The 18,343-nt window shown below is 44.9% G+C and overlaps 2 non-coding genes across 2 annotated transcripts; one reads left to right on the top strand and one right to left on the bottom strand.

The window, feature by feature from the left end:
• The first annotated feature begins 6,913 nt into the window (after positions 1 to 6,913).
• Positions 6,914 to 6,986, top strand: TRNAR-UCG. The gene has a single exon. It is a non-coding gene; the product is annotated as a tRNA-Arg (tRNA).
• Positions 6,987 to 18,140: 11,154 nt separating this feature from the next.
• On the bottom strand, positions 18,141 to 18,233 carry TRNAI-UAU. The gene is given in 2 exon segments: positions 18,141 to 18,176; positions 18,196 to 18,233. It is a non-coding gene; the product is annotated as a tRNA-Ile (tRNA).
• Between the last annotated feature and the right edge of the window lie 110 nt (positions 18,234 to 18,343).

The following is an 18,343-nucleotide window of genomic DNA, read 5'->3' on the forward strand; positions in this document are numbered from 1 at the left end:
CGGGCCACGCGCCCCTTTTAGCGAACGTCTCGGTGGCCGGGGAGGGGATGGAGACGTCGTCCCGATGACGGAAGGACAGCCGCCCGCGCGCAGGCATCAGCTTAAACCTCCGCGGTCCTTCTTCCCATCACAGAAGGTCGTTTTCCAGGGAAGTTCTGCCTCCGCGTCCTTCATGGGACAGTGGCCCGGGAGGGGCTCCGGCAGGTGCACAGCAGGTGTTTCCCCCCACCCCGGGCGGAGAGTCAGGAACTCAGGAACAGTGACTGATGACTGTAAGCAGGGTGTTTTGGAGGCCGTCCCGGCGCCTCTGCAGGACGGGGCGTCCTGTTCCTCTCCCCGCACCGGGTCCTCCAGGACCACGCGCACCTTGCTGGGGCTGTGTCGTGCCGCGCGAGCCAGGTTCTCGGCCGTGTTTGTTGAATGAGTAAATGACGCTTGGATGAACGAAGGGAGGATGTCTCCTCTCTTCCGCACGTTTCCTACGGGATCCGAAGGAAGTGTCTCTCCCTCTCCTCCCTCTCTGCTGACCCCTTCCCTCCCCCTCGCCCCCTTCTCCCCTGGTCCTCTCCTCCCCCCAGCTCTCCCCCTCTCCGGCTGATGGGTGCTGGTGCTCTCTGCTTCCTCGTCCCTATTTCATTATTGGCTGACAAGTTGGAGCCCAGGGGCACAGGGTGGGGGGAGGCGAGAAGTGCAGGGAGGTCAGAGAGGGGTGGGAACTCGGCCTGGGGGCGTCGGGCCCGCTCCCTTCGCCGCTGCCCCCAGTCCCCGTCCTGGGTCCCCACCGCCTGAGGCGGGGCTCGCAGGGGCCCTCGCTGCCCTCAAACCGTGGACGTTTCCTTTTAAATAATAACAATTCGTCTAAAGTCGCAGTGACAGTATTATGGTAAAAACATAATATTTCTTTAATTTCCCAGTGTAACGTTGAATGAACAACTGCAACTCAGAATACTTACTCCAGGATGATTTTATTTCTGTAAATTTAAAAACACAAAACTGTTGTTTCTGGATGCACAGGTCTTAGTGAAGCAAAAAATATGAACAAAAAGAAGACCGACAATTAGATGGTATTGGCTACTTCTGCAGAATGTGGGCTGTATTTTCAGTTCCAATTTCCTAAACAAAATTCGAACAGAATATAATACTGTGAGTTTCCCCCGGCAATATAAACAGGAATTCCTGGTATATTGAAACTTCCCAGTGAAACGCCAAGACTTTTTTTTCCTTTGATTTTATTTATTTATTTACTTACCAGAAGACCCTGTTTTTGGCCTGTAACAAAGCATCTACCCTCAAGTATGAGAAGATTAGAAACCTGTTGATGGAAGACCCAGTGGTTGCCCCTAACTTATTCCAGTGACTGACAGTGACCTAGGAGGAAAGAGTCCTCTCGTGGGGACCTAAGCACATGGAATTACCGACACCCCATCCACAGGTCTCCCCTGATGGTCAGTTTGAAGGGAAAGCATATTGAGGACATGAATTTCGAATGTATTGCATTCCGTCCTGATGCCACCTGGCACTCCTAATGCCAAGTGACAAAAGTATTTTAAACCTAAAGATAAAATCTTTTTTTTTTTTTTTAAGATTTTTAAGTGTATTTATTTGTCGGAGAGAGAGTGAGAGAGTGAACATAAGCAGGGGGAGGGGCAGGCAGAGGCAGAGGGAGAAGCAGACTGGGGCTCAATCCCATGACCCTGGGATCATGACCTGAGCTGAAGGCAGCCGCTTAGCCAACTGAGCCACCCAGGCGCCCCCTAAATAAAGTCTTATTAGAAATAAATTTGACACTTACCATGTGAGCTTGTGTACAGGTACAACTTCAGCTGATCTGAAGATGGGATGTATGTGAATCCAGGTACACTTCTGAACCTGAAATGGGACACGGTCACCTGAAAAATATGCCTATCAATGGCACTTGCCCTTTTCTCTTTGAATTGACAATCCTCCCGGGGGTTGGAGCTCAAGGAACAGGGCAGCTGGTATAATACTGTTGGGTTAATAAAGAAGATACGGAATGTCCAGTTTTCCAGCATCCCCCATTGATTTGAGCACCAGTGTGGGCTAGAAGAAGGAACAACACTGGGGTGTCACCAACTGGCCGTCTAGGTAGCCTCCAAGGTGGGGTGAGGTCAGGGACACCTTACTGGTCTCTGCAGCTGTGGGGGAAAAGCAGCCTGAGGAAAAGATGTCAGGAGCACAGGCGTCTAAGAACAAACACTAGGATCACCTTACCTGTCACTAATAAGAGTATCCATGCTTGTGTATCAAAAAATCACAGAAAATAATGTTGCAAATCAGGATTTTCAGCTTCGAATGTGAGGAACTCCGTATTACCCTGTTTGCTCACAGCATGTTATAAAATGCAGGACACAGCGCACGCACGTGGAAGGGACCGTCCCTTTTGAGAGGACACATTCAGATCAGATGAGATCAAACCCTGGCCCACATCAAAGCACAGAAAGCAAAGCTTGATGGCCGCTTGACTTTCGGTCACCAGCCCTCTTCCCTCTTTTATACACAAGCTTCCTTTTAAAAATGATGTGTGATATGCCTTGATTTATATGTATTTTATCATACATACACATTAAATAATATTAAATAATAGATAATAACATGTAGGTTTTAAATGTTACCCTTTAAAATACTATTAAAATATTATTAGTCTTATCAAGCATATTATAAGACTGAGTTTTTACTACTTTGATTTTACCATCAATTTGAATGTTATGAAGAACAAATGATTTGCATATAAACATGAGCACATCAGGAAAAAATATGAAAAAGTACTCTTTTTAAAATTAAGATTTTTTTGTGTGGGGGGAACAGTTTTAGGTTCACAGGAAAACTGAAGGGAAGATACAGAGATTTCCTGTCAGATTCCTGCCCCTAGCCATGCATAGGCTCCCCAGTGACCAACAACATCCCATACATGAGTGATACATTTGTTTGAATTAGTAACCTACATCCACATGTTATTACCCAAAGTTCATAGTTTACATTGCAGTACGCTCTCTTTCTACATTCTGTGGGTTTGGACAAATGTGACGTGTATGCATCTTTATGGTATCCTACGGAGTACTTTCACTGCCCTAAAAATTCTTGGTGCTTTGTGGGAGAGCAGGACCTTAGCGGGTAAAAGAGCCAATAAGAACAGGAACACGCATGAATGGCCACAGCTCTAGACGCGTGGGAAAGCCAGTTATCCGGGCCATCGGCCTGTGCTGAAAACAGTGGTGATGGTGGATAAGATAGCTAGGCCTGCTGAGGTCAGTTCTCCACCCCCCACAGTCCCCTAGTTTACGCTTCCCTAGGATCTGCGCTAACAGTCGTGCACACACAGTTCCCAGCTGCCCCTCATGTGATGGCTTTCTTAAGTTGTGTGTCCCTCCTTGCTTCCCGCATACTTTACGTATCACGGTATGCAACCGAGAGTCCACCCAGACTCTTCTTGCTGGTGCCTGGTGGTGCGGCCCCTTCTGGCCTCTCTTTGCTCCAAGTTACTGGACTCTGAGTAATCATTTCCTCTCTGGACAAGTGTGCAACACGGCAGTGATTCACCTGTTCATCCCTCCACTCCACCCTGAAAGCCTGGCAATCACCGAACTCTTTACTGTCTCCATGGTTTTGCCTTTTCCAGATTGTCGTATAGTTGAAATCGTGCGGTATGCAGACTTTAAGACAGGCTTCTGTCACTTAGTAACATGCATTTCAGGTTCCTCAATATCTCTTCATGGCTCGATAGCTCATTTCTTTTTATCTCTGAATAATATTCCGTTGTCTGGGTATAGCACAGATTTTTTACCCAGTCACCTGCTGAAGGACATCTTCTGGCTTCCAAGTGTGGGAAATTATGAGTAAAGGTGCCATCAACACCCATGTGTAGCTTTTTGGATGAACGTGACTGTTTAACTCCTTTGGGTAAATAACAATGGGTGTGATTGCTGGATCATATGGTAAGAGTATGTTTACTTTTGTCTTCTAAAGCGGCTGCACCATTCTGCATTCCCACCGAGAAGGAAGGAGCGTTCTTGTTGCTCCACATCCTTGCCAGCATTTGATGTTGTCAGTGTTCTGGATTTCGGCCCTGCTAATTGGAACGTGATAGTATCTCATCGTTGCTTTAATTTCCATTTACCCAATGACATATGATGTGGAGCGTCTTTTCATAGGCTTGTTTGGATCGGTATATCTCTTTAGTGAGATGTCTTTTAAGGTCTTTGACCTATTTTCAAATTGAGTTGTTCTTTTGTTTTTGAATTTTAAGAGTTCTTTGTATATTTTGGATATCGGTTCTTTATCAGATATGTATTTTGAGGGGCACCTGGGTGGCTCAGTCGGTTAAGCGTCTGCCTTCAGCTCAGGTCATGATCTCAGGGTCCTGGGATCAAGTCCCAAGTCCCCCATTGGGCTCCTTGCTCAGCGGGGAACCTGCTTCTCCCTCTCCCTCTGTAGCTCTCCTTGTTCTCCCTCTGTGGCTCCCCTTGTTCCTGTGCTCACTCGCTCTCTCTCTCTCTCCCTCCCTCTGACAAATAAGTAAAGTCTCTTTTAAAAATGATCTACTTAACTACTTTACTTAAGAATGCTGTACCACCAAGCCAATTACTTCAAATTGAATTCCCTTCTGTCTTTTTGAAAGACCAATTTTTATCTGAGAACGTAATTGCTTTAATTACACAAAATACGCAAGAACGTTGGCAGTGGTAGGACAGAAACTGATGTCCTTAATGAGACTGGAGTGTAATCCAGAGACTTGGGTCATTTGGTGTTCTACCATGTTGGAGAAATGTATGCAAGTAGTTTTACGTTTTAAAAGATGCAAGAATGTATTTTGTACAAATGCAGAGTTGACAGCCCATATGGGGTTTTTTTTTTTTTTTTTAAAGATTTTATTTATTTATTTATGTGACAGACAGCCAGCGAGAGAGGGAACACAGCAGGGGAGAGGGAGAGGAAGAAGCAGGCTCCCAGCCCAGGAGCCCGATGTGGGACTCGATCCCGGAACGCCAGGATCACGCCCTGAGCCGAAGGCAGACGCTTAACGACTGAGCTACCCAGGTGCCCCCCATATGGGGTTTTTGTTTGTTTTTTGGTTTGGTTTTTTTACCCTCTCTCTAGACACTGGTCAGAGGCTTCAGTTCTTTCAAACTAGGACCATTAATTGGAATATGCATTTGGACTGTCCGTCCACTCAATTCCTACCTATGAAAGATCACTTTCCCATCCTTCCAGATCAACCACCACATAAGGAGCTTTCTCAAGTGATTATGGGCCAGCCTTCTACTTCAGATTGTTGCTGTGAGCTTAGTTACCTGTGTTGTCTGTGCTGAGACACCACAGTGGGAGGGACAGGACTTACAGAGGAACAGTTCTCCTATTATAAGAAAATCAGTCCTTGAGCAAGTGAGTAGAAATTCTACTGACCTCCGTGGCGTTTCCACGGTGTTGGAATAAAGTCTTGTGTTCAACAGCTGAACTTGTTGGACAGTTGTTTCTCATCTAGTTTGTCATATTTCTTCCTTTGCTGTTTTCAGCTTGCCCATTTCTTTTCTATGTAATTACAGATGGATGGAAATCACATATGCTGCTCGCAACAGTATCTGTAGGAGAGTTAAACGTTCTTGCCATGACTCAGCAAGTCCAGTCCTCGGTACGCATCTGTCCTGCAATCATTCGGCTGAAAGTAAGTGCCCTTTGGTTTAAATCACAGGACTGATAATACTACACATGCACCAGGATGTGGTTTATTATATAACGAGGCTCCCAAACAGGTCCCAAAATGGTTTGAGAAAGCAAGGAGGGGTGAGTGGCTTTGGCTGTTACTGTGGTTGGAGGGTTGGGCTGGGATGAGGGTTCCCAGGTGGGAACAGTGTTGTGCAGTTTGAACTTCCCTCTGGTGCCGAGAGAGGGAGCTTGTGCTCTTTCTCATGAGCTAGTTTAGCCGTGAGTAAAGAGTGACAAGTCTTGAAAGCTATCAGCAAACATCAGTAATAGTCAACCTCTTAATTACAATACCCCAAAAACTTGTGCACAAGTCCACACACACACACAAACATTTACAAGAGTGGTGGGGGTTTTTTGTTTTTTTTGTTTGTTTGGTTTTTTTTTTTAGAGATGGGGGAGAGAGAGAGAGAGCAGGGGAGGAGCAGAGGGAGACAGAGAGGGAGAGAGACTATTAAGCAGATGACCCATCTTCCAGATGGGTTTGAAGTTTTCTCTGTGGGGAAAAAAATTGACTATTTATTCAGTTTATTGAATGATATGGGGCTATTCCTATGTGTGGTCGCCCAAGAAGGCGGCCATTTCTCAGTCGTGCACAGAGTGTCTGGGACCTTCTGGGGCTTCTTACAAAGGTCCTTGGAAGGCACTGGCAGCTCCACTCTGCGCAGTCTCCAGGAGAGCCAGGCCTAGGAGGTGCCCTGGATCCCGCCCTACCTGACGCTGTCCCAGCAGTGTAGGGCTAAGCTGAGAGGCCGCAGGAGAGGCTTACTTGTCCCCCTTGTGATGATTTTCCTTTTCTCCCAGGGGTCTCCGTTCTGACTTTGTCTTCCTTCTAAAGGTGACTTGAGAGTCTGTCGTCCTGCTCACAGAGGGACGGTCAGTCTTTTCCTCCTGTCTTTACAGCCCCATGCAGCTGGCGGAGCGGGGTCGCGCAGCCCAAGTGCTCACTTAGGTTCACAAAGGACATGCGGTGTCAGGTTAAAGGCAGGAGCGTGGAGGCAATCAGAATTCCTCTTTGCCTTAGCCTGTTCCCGGGTGAAGTTGTTTGGCTTTGGGAGTGTTAACCACATTCTCTTTGAAATGGGATTAACAGAAAAGATGACGTTACTTTGTTGGGATGCAAAGAATACGCAAATAATCCAGAGAGCCCAGATTCTCAACACTTGTCCTATTTTTCCTAACAATAAAACCGGTGGACCACGTGGCCTAATGGATAAGGCGTCTGACTTCGGATCAGAAGATTGAGGGTTCGAATCCCTTCGTGGTTGCAGTTCCCTTTTTCACACTCCCCTCTCCCAGGCATGTCTGTCCCGACCTTCAGATCCCAGATCCAGGTGTCTGGAAGGAAATTGGACAGTGCGTCCCGACAGATCAGACCTGCGCAGGAGGCGGCGGCGCGGCCTGGCAGGTGCACAGGTGTGTGGGGCAGAGGAGTGGGGCGCGAAGGCTGAGGACCTCTGCCCTCTCGGTCCCTGCAGCGCGGGTGCTACTCGGTCACTTCGGCGGGAAATGACCCTACTCCGCTTCCCGGCACCTCGTGGCCGCGCTCAGTGATTTCACAGCAGACTCACAGAAAACCTGTATTTTGAGCAACTTGTCTCTTTGAAGTCAGTTTAAATGCTGCCCCTTTCAAAAGGAGACCACTCCTACCTTAGGGGAGCCGGAGCAGAGGCGGTGAGTCCTGTTGACTCGGGCTGACGACCCCCCAACCCCCTGCGGCTCAGCGGGCGCCACCTGCCCGGGTGAGGACCCGGCGCCCGCGCAGAGACCCCAAGCCTCCAGGGGAGGCGAACCCAGTGAGCGGGGGCCAAGAGCGAGCAGCCTTGGCAGAAGTGTAAAGAATCTGGCCAAACACAGCTGAATATTAAGATGAAATGGACAAGATGCTAGAACAGTATGACAGACCAAGTGAGATTCAAGACGGAGTATCAATTATGAAGTCTTCAACTATGACACGTTTTGAGTTCGTTCTCAAAAGTCTTCCTACTGAGAAAATCCCATGTCCCGTCGTTTACCGGAGACTTCCTTAAAACATTCAAAGAGCCCAATCTGATCAGACATAACTCTTCTGAGACAGAGCGGGGACTGGACTCGGGTCCCCCCACCCGGACGCCGCACCCCGCGCGCTCCGCCGTGAACTCCGTGCCTCTGGCGCCGCGCATCCGGCAGGAATGCGGAGGGAGGGGCTGAGCCCAGCGTCTGGCGGGCGCCGGACCCAAGCGGTCCGCACCGGGACGGACCCCCGCGCTGGGCTTTCACGGTAGAAGTCGCCCCCGGGGGTGGAGAGTCAACGCGTTCAGTGGCCGGGCCGCGCATGAAGACGCGGGACCTTGACGTGCGCCGGTGCTCATCCATCCCGCCTCCACCTGCTTGTACTCGCTCTTGCCCACCTGCGTGTGTGTGAAGCCCGCTCCCTGACCGCTCCTCGGCGCCAGCCTGAGAATTCTTTCCTCCCCGCGGCCACGAGGGGCGGAGCAGCAGCCCCCGTGAAGCGGGGCCGGGAGCTCCCGTGAGGCCCCTTGGCCGCTCCTGTTGCCGGGCGAGCACTTCCACAGCATGGAAAGTAAGAGAGAGAAAGAAAGACACACAATTATGTTTGCAGAATGCCGTCATGAGATTTTCTTCCCACTTAATGTATCTTTTAAATGGATTTTTTGAGGCACAGTTTTCTTAGAATAAACTACATATATTTAAACATACATGTGAGTTTGACACAGGTATAAACTCATGAAGCCATCACTACAAGAAAGGTAGTGAGCACAGACATCATCCCCCTCCCACAGCCACTGCCTCCTGTCATTATGTTGTAGTTTTATGAAACGTTTTATGCTTGTAGTTTTATAATTTTATGTAAATGAAATCATACAATATAGGCTGTCTTTATTCTTTCCCCTCCGTTGTTTTGAGATTCACCCATGATCTGCATATGTGTAATTCCTTTCTTTTTATTGCTGGATAGTATTCTGTTGTATGGACGTACCACAATTGTGTACCCATTTGCCCCTTGATGAATATTTATATTACCTCCAGTTATAAATAAAGCTGCCATGAACATCTGTGTATAACCCTTTGTGTGGACATATTCTTTCATTTCCCTTGGAATGGGGTGGAATGGCTGGGCCGTATGGTAGGTCTATATTTAATGTTTTAAAAAGAAAGTGCCAAACTGAGGCTGGTATTACCGTCATACCTAACGCGATAGGGACGTTGTGAGAAAGGAGGGTCACGGTCAGCCTCACTCTTGAACACAGACGTGAGCTATCTTGACGGTTAAGGAACTGAATACAGTCATATTTAAAATTAATTGTAAGTCATTTTGGTCTTGAGTTTATACCAAGATTACAAGGCTGTTTTACCATAGATTTACCATAAATCATTCCAATTTACACATTAAGAAGGAAATATGCCACGGGATCACCTCAGTAGAGAGAAAAAGTATTTGCTAAAACTCAGCATTCAGTCACGATCAAAACTCCAAGCAACCTAGCGAGGGAAGGTAATGTCTTTAACCTGGCGTCTTTGAGAAATTATAGTCAACATCAATCTTAAATGTGAAATATTGACTATACGCAGAATGATGAAAAATTCTGTTTGAGATTGGTAACAAATCAGGGACTAGCTCTTATCACTCCTATTCAAGATTATGGATTTCTGTGTGCCTCATTCATTGTCTTTTTCAGTCATGCTCAAAAAAGGAATACAAGGTCCCATGACTAGAAAGGAGGAAAGAGGAATGTGCTTACTCCCAGATGGTACGATGACATACAAAGGTAAGTTATTGGATCACGTTGATCGATTACAACGTAATAGCTTGTGAGAGCTGAGATGGTACTATAATGGCCTGTGTCTATGAAGGATGAACCGCGAAGGGTATGTTACCTACAGTGAGAAAATGAGAGGATTGGAGAATACGCCTCCTCTACGCTTACGTCGACGAGCGCTTTCCTTGCTGACTCCACAGAAGCCCAGGAATCTGATAGACAGACTTCATTTATGACACGGTTTCCATTTTTTGTTTTAATCAGTCGCCGACAGTCTTCACGGAGGGGCTCTGAGAGCATGTCATGCAATCCAGACCGAAAGCAGCTCTACTTTGCTGAAGTCCTCCTGCTCTACCTGCCTGTCCGACCCTGTCCCCTCCATCCCCCTGCCTCCTCCAGGTCCTTTCTGAAACTGAACTCCAGGTGGAACTGGTTTCTGGCCTGAGCCAGGGATGGTGGATTATGAGACTTTGAAAGCTTTTTTTGGAAGTAGAAACCATTTCTGTCTCTAGATTTCTGAGCTCTTCTCGGGGCTTCTAAACTGAGAAAAAAAAAGCACAAGAACACTGAATTTGCCTCAAAAACCCCAAAGCCCTTTAGGGCAGTCATGCAAAAGTCTTCTTCTGTTGTCACCAGAGACATTACAACACTCAGTCCCACACTACTGGATACCTGCCTCGTGAGATTAAATGTTAAGATATTGTTGTGGAATATATCGTTGGTTTGTTTTAATCGGACATGGTAAAATACACAGGATTTGGCTGTCATGAAAGAAGTTTTTGTACTCACAGATCCCCAGAAACAGAAGCTGTGGCATATGGAGAAGTACTAGGGTCAGGCAGGAGGCAGAGCGAGTGATGGAGGAACTGGGCAAGAGCCTTCGTTGTGGTTTTTTGTAGGAGGAATGAGTGAGGCAGGGTAAACAGGCTTAGCACTGGGCAGTTTGAATGGTTCAGGGCTGTCCCTAGTGATCTGGTACCCGGCCCTGGGATGACTAGGGTAGGAGAATAGCAGCCCAGGCACAAGAGCTTGTTAGGAAGCTGTCTGGAGCACAGACTCTGGACCAGTTGGTTTGCATGGGAAAGGCGCAGTCACAGGGGCATTGTTTCCTACCTCTGGGAATTGATTAGCCCTTGGGGACAGGGATAGTCTTTCTCTTGGTCTGGCAAGGCCCCAAGACGTCAAAGCATCAGGAAATACAGAAAATAAAAAATATGATTAATACACGTTTATAAAGCACTGAGCATGAGGCATGGCATTTGGCCTGTGCATAATAAATTGTATTTATCATTTACATTATGTATTTGTAGCTCAGGGTGGGGGGAAGTGATATACCATATCATGTGGTTAATAACGTTGGAAGGAATCCAATTTCCATATTCCTACCTATTTAGGGTTCTATCTGTGATATCATCCCACCCCTCACATGTTGTTACTAATTCCTAACCATCTATGACTATTAATCTTTGTTTAACTTGTAGTAATTGGCCCTTGAGTAAGGAAACTCTTTCTTTATGGGCCCCATCTCACAGATCAGATCAGATCTAAGTAGCCTAAAGACTCTGCTTTCCCAGATCTCTGAGTTTCAAAGTTCTGATAAGCTTTTTAGTAGCTTTGGAGCATGCCTCCAGCATGAGAAGAGCAAACAATCTAGATTTGAGGGAAAACATGGTGGGTTTATTTCAGAACTCCCACCTGAAAGCATGACATACCCATATTGCAACCAGGGTAAGAGTAAAAACTAGAGGCTGAAAGAGCTTTGCCTACTCACGGGGTCCTTCCCTTCCCTGGGCCAGTAGACTACCACTGAAAGACATCGAGGCCAATAGTGGCCTGTCGGATCCTATAGTTTTCAGGCTCTCAGGGCCAACGCGTCCATTCTGGCTCACATCCTGGTCAAGACAGAGTCGATGGCGACAGGAGGTGTTGTGGGAGTCTAGGGCTGGAAGATAGGAAGGTGAGGAGGCGGAGGAGGAGGAGGGAAAGGAAGAAGCACGCAGGAGGAGAAGAATACTAATGTTGACAAGCTGCCTACCACGTGACAGCCATCTTCAAACACATCACATTTAGCCCTCACCAATGAGCAGGTGGCTGTCAGTGTGCCCATTATGTCAATAAGGAAGTCAACACAGACAGAAAATAAATAATATGCCTAAGTTTGTTTTCTTAACAATCCCAAATGTTCCAAAACCCAATTTATCTTCACTATTCAATAATAAAGACTTATGGAAGACATGAAGAGAGTAATGGATGAGGGCGAATGTACAGGGCAAAGTTCAGGAGAAAGGGTAGGAAGAAAGGAAATGCAGGGAATTCAGGGGCAAAGTCCCAGGGGATAATGAGGGATTCAGAACCCATCGTAACATGAGTTCATGATATAAATGCCTGCTGAGTGAGGGTTGATCTCATGTAGACCTCAGCCTCTCCTAGGAAGAAATCACTTATTAATTAAACACATATTGATGTATTTTAAATTTCATACACACTTCTTGTTTCTTGGGATAAAAATGAACAATTTTAATAGTCTCTGCCTTGAGAAGCTAAATTTCAATGATGTCAATAAATAGAACTCCTGCTTTTGCAGCTACGATTCCCCTATGACTGTCCCAACACTAACTATGGTATTTGGTGTGCACATGCTTTTTTCTTTTAAGATTTTATTTATCTATTTGAGAGTGAGAGAGCATGAGTAGGGGTGTGGGGGGAAGAGGGAGAATCAGACTCCCCACCGAGCAGAGAGCCTGACTTGGGGCCCAACCCCAGGACCCTGAGGTCACGACCGGAGCCGAAGGCAACCACTTAAACGACTGAGCCACCCAGGCGCCCCACATGCTTTTAAAAAGCTTATAGCAGAAAGGAACGAGGAAAAGATAAAGCCACCGTAGCAGGAAAATGGTGCAGTATTACCTTTGACAGAAGAAAGCAATGCCATTTAATACCCATTTGCTTCTCTTTTCCAACAAGGAAAAATAATACTTATTTTTAAAAAAATATTAACTCATTTTATCATCACACAATTAAAAAAATTTTTTTTAAATAATCTTTATGCTCAACATGGGGCTCAAACTCACAACCCCAAGATCAAGAGTCACATGTTCTACCAACTGAGACAGCCAGGAATATTTAATATTTAAAATGGAAAAAGAGGGATGCCTAGGTGGCTCAGCTGTTAAGCATCTGACTCTTGATTTTGGCTCAGGTCATGATCTCAGGGTTGAGAGATCAAGCAAGTTCTGCCTTGGGTTCTGTGCTGATCATGGAGTCTGCCTAAGATTCTCTCTCACCTTGTCCCTCTGCCCCCCCCCCTCGTGCACTGACTCTCTCTTTTAAATAAACAAATCTTTTAAAAAAAGACTCATTCAAAGTTTCAACAGTAATTAAAGAAGCATGGCACTGGCCAGAATAGGTAAATAGAGAAATCAAACGTAACAGAGAGCTTATGCTCATGTGGACACCTGAGAGAACAGAGGATACACTACAGATGGAGGGTGGAGTGAATTTTTAGGTATATAGTTCTAGAGAAAATGAATGTAAATGTGTTGACCTGTACTTCATCATATAGAAAAAAATCTGTTTGAGCTAAAGACTTACATGTAAAAGACAAATATATACAAATTTTAGAAAATTATAAAGAATATATTTGTTAAACTTGGAGTTGGGAAGAATTTCATAAACATGACAACAATAAGGAAAAAGATTGACGAATTTGACAGCATTAAAATTTTTTAAGTTAGCTCATCCACAGACACATAACGAAAGAAAAATGGCATTTATAGTGTTGGCTGTGGGGTTTTTTCACAGATGTCCTTTGTCAGGTTGAGGAGGTTTCTTTCTTTCTTTCTTTCTTTCTTTCTTTCTTTCTTTCTTTCTTTCTTTCTTTCTTTCTTTCTTTCTTTCTTTCTTTCTTTCTTTCTTTCTTTCTTTTTTTAATATTTTATTTATTTATGTGACAGAGAGACAGCCAGCGAGAGAGGGAGCATAGCAGGGGGAGTGGGAGAGGAAGAAGCAGGCTCCCAGCGGAGGAGCCCTATGTGGGACTCGATCCCCAAACGCCGGGATCACGCCCTGAGCCGAAGGCAGACGTTTAAGGACTGCGCTACCCAGGCGCCCCGAGGAGGTATCTTTCTATTCTTGGTTTATTGAGGATTTTCATCAGGAAAGGGTGTTGGATTTTGTCAAGTTCTTTTCTGCATCTATTGAGATGACATGTAGTTTTTGTTTTTTGTTCTGTTGATGTGGTATATTACAATAATTGATTTTTGCATGTTAAATTAACCTTGCTTTCCTGGGCTAAATCCCACTTGGTCATGGTATATAATTCCTTTTATGTGTTGCTGGATTTTGTTAGTATTTTGTTGAGGATTTGCATCCATGTTCATAAGAGACATGGGTCTATAGTTCTCTTGTGATGTCTTTGTCTGGTTTTGGCCTTGGGGTAATAATGGCCTCATAAAAATCAGTTAGGAAGTCTTTCCTTCTCTTGTATTTTTAAAAAGAGTCTGTAGGAGCGCCTGGGTGGCTCAGTCAGTTGAACATCTGCCTTTGGCTTAGGTCATGATCCCAGAGTGCTGGGATCAAGCCCCACCTTGGACTTCCTCTGCCTGCTGCTTCCCCCTCCTTGTGCTCTCTCTCTGGCAAATAGATAAAATCTTAAAAAATAAATAAATAAAATCTTTAAAAAAAAGAGTTTGTAAAGAATTGATATTGATTCTTTTTTGAATGTTTGGTAGAATTCAGCAGTGAAGATGCCTGAGAATGGTCTTTTCTCTGTTGGTAGTTTTTGGTTACTAATTCAATCTGTTTGCTTATTATAGATCTATTTATATTGTCTAATCTTTTTGAATTAGTTTCATTAGTTTGTGTCTTTCCAGAAATCTGCCCGCTTCATCTAGGTAATCTAATGTGTTGGTGTTCTATTTTTCACAGTATTCCTTGACAACCCTTTTTATTTCTGTAGGGTCTATAGTAATGCCCCTTCTTTCACTTCTAATTCTAGGAGTTTCAGTCCACCCTCTTTTTTCCTTAGTCAGTCAGCTGAAGGTTTGTCAGTCTTGTTGATCTTTTCAAAAAACCAGCTTTTGGTTTCATTGATTTTCTCTATTGTTTTTCTATTCTCTGTTTCATTAATTTCCACTCTAATATTTATTTCCTTACTTCTGCTTGCTTAGATTTAGTTTGCTCTTCTTTGCCAGTGCCTTAAAGTGGAAGGTTACGTTATTAATTGGAGATTGGTATTTGTTTTTTTTTTTTAAGTAAGAATTTATAGCTATACATGGTCTTCTAAGCCCTATGTTAGCTGCATCACATAAGATTTGGTATGTTAAGCCTTCATTTTCATTTATCTTGAAGTATTTTCTATTCTCTACTGGTTTTTTTTCATTGACCCATTTGTTATTTAAGAGTATATTGCTTAATTTTCACATAATTGTAAGTTCTATCAAGTTCTTTCTGTTATTACTTTCTAATTTTATACATTGTGATTGGTGAATATATTTTGTATTATTTTAATCCTTTTAGATTTATCAAGTTTTATGAGTATATGATTTATCCTTGAGAGTGTACCATGTGCACTTGAGATGAATGTATTTATTTATTGATGGTGGAGTGTTCTATAGATGTCTGTTAGGTCTGGTTTATAATATGGTTCAGATCTTTTATTTTTTTATTTTTATTTTTATTTTTTTATTTTTATTTTTATTTTTTTAAAAGATTTTATTTATTTATTCGACAGAGATAGAGATTTTTTTTTTTTAAAGATTTTATTTATTTATTCGACAGAGATAGAGACAGCCAGCCAGAGAAGGAACACAAGCAGGGGGAGTGGGGGAGGAAGAAGCAGGCTCATAGCGGAAGAGCCTGATGTGGGGGTCAGCCCCATAACGCCGGGATCACGCCCTGAGCCGAAGGCAGACGCTTAACCGCTGTGCCACCCAGGCGCCCCTATTTTTTTATTTTTTGTTGAGCTTAACGCCGGGATCACACCCTGAGCCGAAGGCAGACGCTTAACCGCTGTGCCACCCAGGCGCCCCTATTTTTTTATTTTTTGTTGAGCTTTTGTCTAGTTCCATCTGTTATTGAAAGTAAGATTTTGAAATCTCCAACCATTATTGTTGAATTGTCTATTCATCTCGTTATTTCTTTAAGTTTTGCTTCATGTATTTTGGTGTTCTTTCATTGGGTGCATGCATATTTATAATTGTTATATATTTCTGATGGATTGATCCTTTCATCATTATGAAATGTTGCTCTTTATCTCTAGAACCTTTTTTGTTTGTTTTAGTCTTTTTGTGTAATATTAGACATAGACACTTTGGTGTTCTTGTGGTTGCTGTGTCCATGATCTATCTTTTTATCATTCTTTTATTTTCTATCTATTGTATCTTTGAATCTAAAGTGTGTCTCCTGTAGACCACATACATTGGATCTTTTGATCCAGTATGACAGTCTTTGCCATTTGATTGGTTATTTAATTCATTCACAACTTAGGTTATTTTTGATATAGTGGTATTTATATCTGCCATTTTACTTTTTGTTTTCTCTGTGTTGTTATTGGCAAATATATTACATTTCTCTGTTATAGGTCCAACAATACGTTATGCATATATTGTTTTATATAATTGCTTTTTTGTATAAGCAAAAAAGTTTGGCCTACATGTGGTATCTTGGTGGGTTACCCAGTGGGAAGGTCCTGGAGACCTATCTGAAAAAAGAACTGTACGTGTGACTTTCAGCCACCAGGACAGCAAGTATACTACCCCTATGGATTTCTGTTATAGGATTTCCTTTAAAAAATGTTAGGCAACAAGCTACCAGGTGCGAGTGCTTGGTATCTCTAAATTGCTTCAATATGCAAATGCTCTTCAATGTGGGTATCAGCCCCTTGTCTCCTTGTCACGGGCAACAAGGCAAACCAGGACATTTAACAAAAGGATAGCCAGCATTGGGAAAATGCAGCTAGAGAGAAATATGGATCCTACAGCCTAGTCTGTTTGCAAAAGCAGGCAAAGAATGTGGACACTGACTATTCAGTCATACCTCTATTCACTCTAGTGATGTGGAAATTCTGGGCCTTTCAACTCTGGGCTTGGTGTAAGGACCCAAGGAGACAGCTTACTCCTGGAATAAATTTAAATAGCCCAAGGTTCCCTTGATTTGGAGTCTCTATGCTGCGGCAAGAACAGAGAAGACCTAATGCTTAGGACAATGAGAAGATCCCCCAAAGTAATAATCTGCTCATTTGTCTTAGGCTCTTACTCTGTGCTAAATGCTTTTGACAGTTATCTATATCTTTATAACAAAGTGCACCCAAATTTAGTGGCTTAAAACAATAAGTGTTCTTTCATTTACTGCAGATTAACAATTTGGGCTTCACTCAGCTGGGCAATTCTTTTGCTGGTTTTGCCTGCGGTCATTCATGTGATGGCAGTCATCTGGCAGTCTGACCGGCGCTGGATGGTCCACGTGTGGGGTGTCAGCTGGCAAGGCTGGGAAGGCTAGGATGGCAGCGTCTCTCTCTCTCTCTCTCTATGTGCTCCTCTAGGAGGTTAGACCGGTTTTCTTCATATGGTGGGTCTCAGGGTCCCAAGAGGGCAAGAGGGGCAGTTGTAAGGCCTCTCCAGGCCTTATCTCGGAACTCTTGCAAAATCACTTTCACAACATTATATTTCATCAATCACAAGATCAGCTCACATACAAGAGGGAGAGAAACAGACCCCATCTCTTGATGGAAGATACCACAAAATCACCTTGCAAGGGGACAGCAGAGAGATGGGAGGAATTTGTGGCCATTAATTAATTGATAATTTATTATCTCCTTTGTAACTGAAAACAACTCTGTGAATAACCTCTATTCATGTGTTCACTGTACATCTCGGGGAGGAAACTGTTCATTATCACTTCCTTACCAAGTGTCCCCCTAAAGTTGGTCTGTGGGCCTGGTTTTGAACCGTAATTCGTGGTGGGCAGCTCGGGGGGGGCGGGGCTGTGGACACTCCGACTTGCAGAGGCATCTGGAAGAGACCTGACGGTGCTGAGCACGGACGCGGACGATTTCACATCTCCCGGGGCAGCTGCAGAGCTCTGTCCCTGTCTGCAGGGTGCCTCCGGCAACCCCGACTGTCTAGACGCAAGATTCCCGCTCAGGTCGGACGTGGTACTGGGTCAGCTCGTTTTCTCACACTGAGCACCTGTGTCTTCGTCGTAACGACAGGCCTCGCGGACCTGAGTGGTGAGGATCCCGGACGCAGCCCGGAGGAGTGGAGAAACTGAGGTAAGGAAGGCAGGTTAAAGACAGGAGAGTTTCCACTGAAATACTTAACTAAAAACCACGATTGTCCACATTTCATGGAGTCAGCAAAGCAGGCATAGGAGTATTTTTCAGTAAGTTTTATAATTGTTACATATACTTGAACTCGGCCCGAGTCTCTGTCTGACGGTCCTTTTCTCGCTGAATTGACTGCTGTGAACAGTCGCCGGGGCAACCGTCACACACTAGCAGGGGTGTGGGGAGAGGGCAGGCGCCAAAAACGCCGGGCTCTTGGTGACGCAGGACCCCGAGCAGGGAGTTTTGGGACAAATGACAAGCAGGCTCGGGGTGGGATGTAAGCATCCCTGAGGGGTCGGTCCCTCATTGAGCTGTAGGGTCGGAGGGGTGGTAAAAGCTGCTCCAGGTGAGGCTCGAACTCACAACCTCGGCATCGCCCACCAGCTACTGTCTTATAAGTACCGCGCGCTAACCGATTGCGCCACTGGAGCTGCGCGGATGTGGGGCTGCGGCGGTGCAGTGAATATGCTTTCCCCAGGACCGCTCTGCCGGAGGGACTCACGCCCGCACAGCCTCCCGCCGGCGGGCCGCGACCCCCGCG

The sequence above is a fragment of the Ursus maritimus genome, unplaced genomic scaffold (assembly GCF_017311325.1).
Source record: "Ursus maritimus isolate PB19 unplaced genomic scaffold, ASM1731132v1 scaffold_30, whole genome shotgun sequence".
Classification (NCBI taxonomy): Eukaryota; Metazoa; Chordata; class Mammalia; order Carnivora; family Ursidae; genus Ursus; species Ursus maritimus.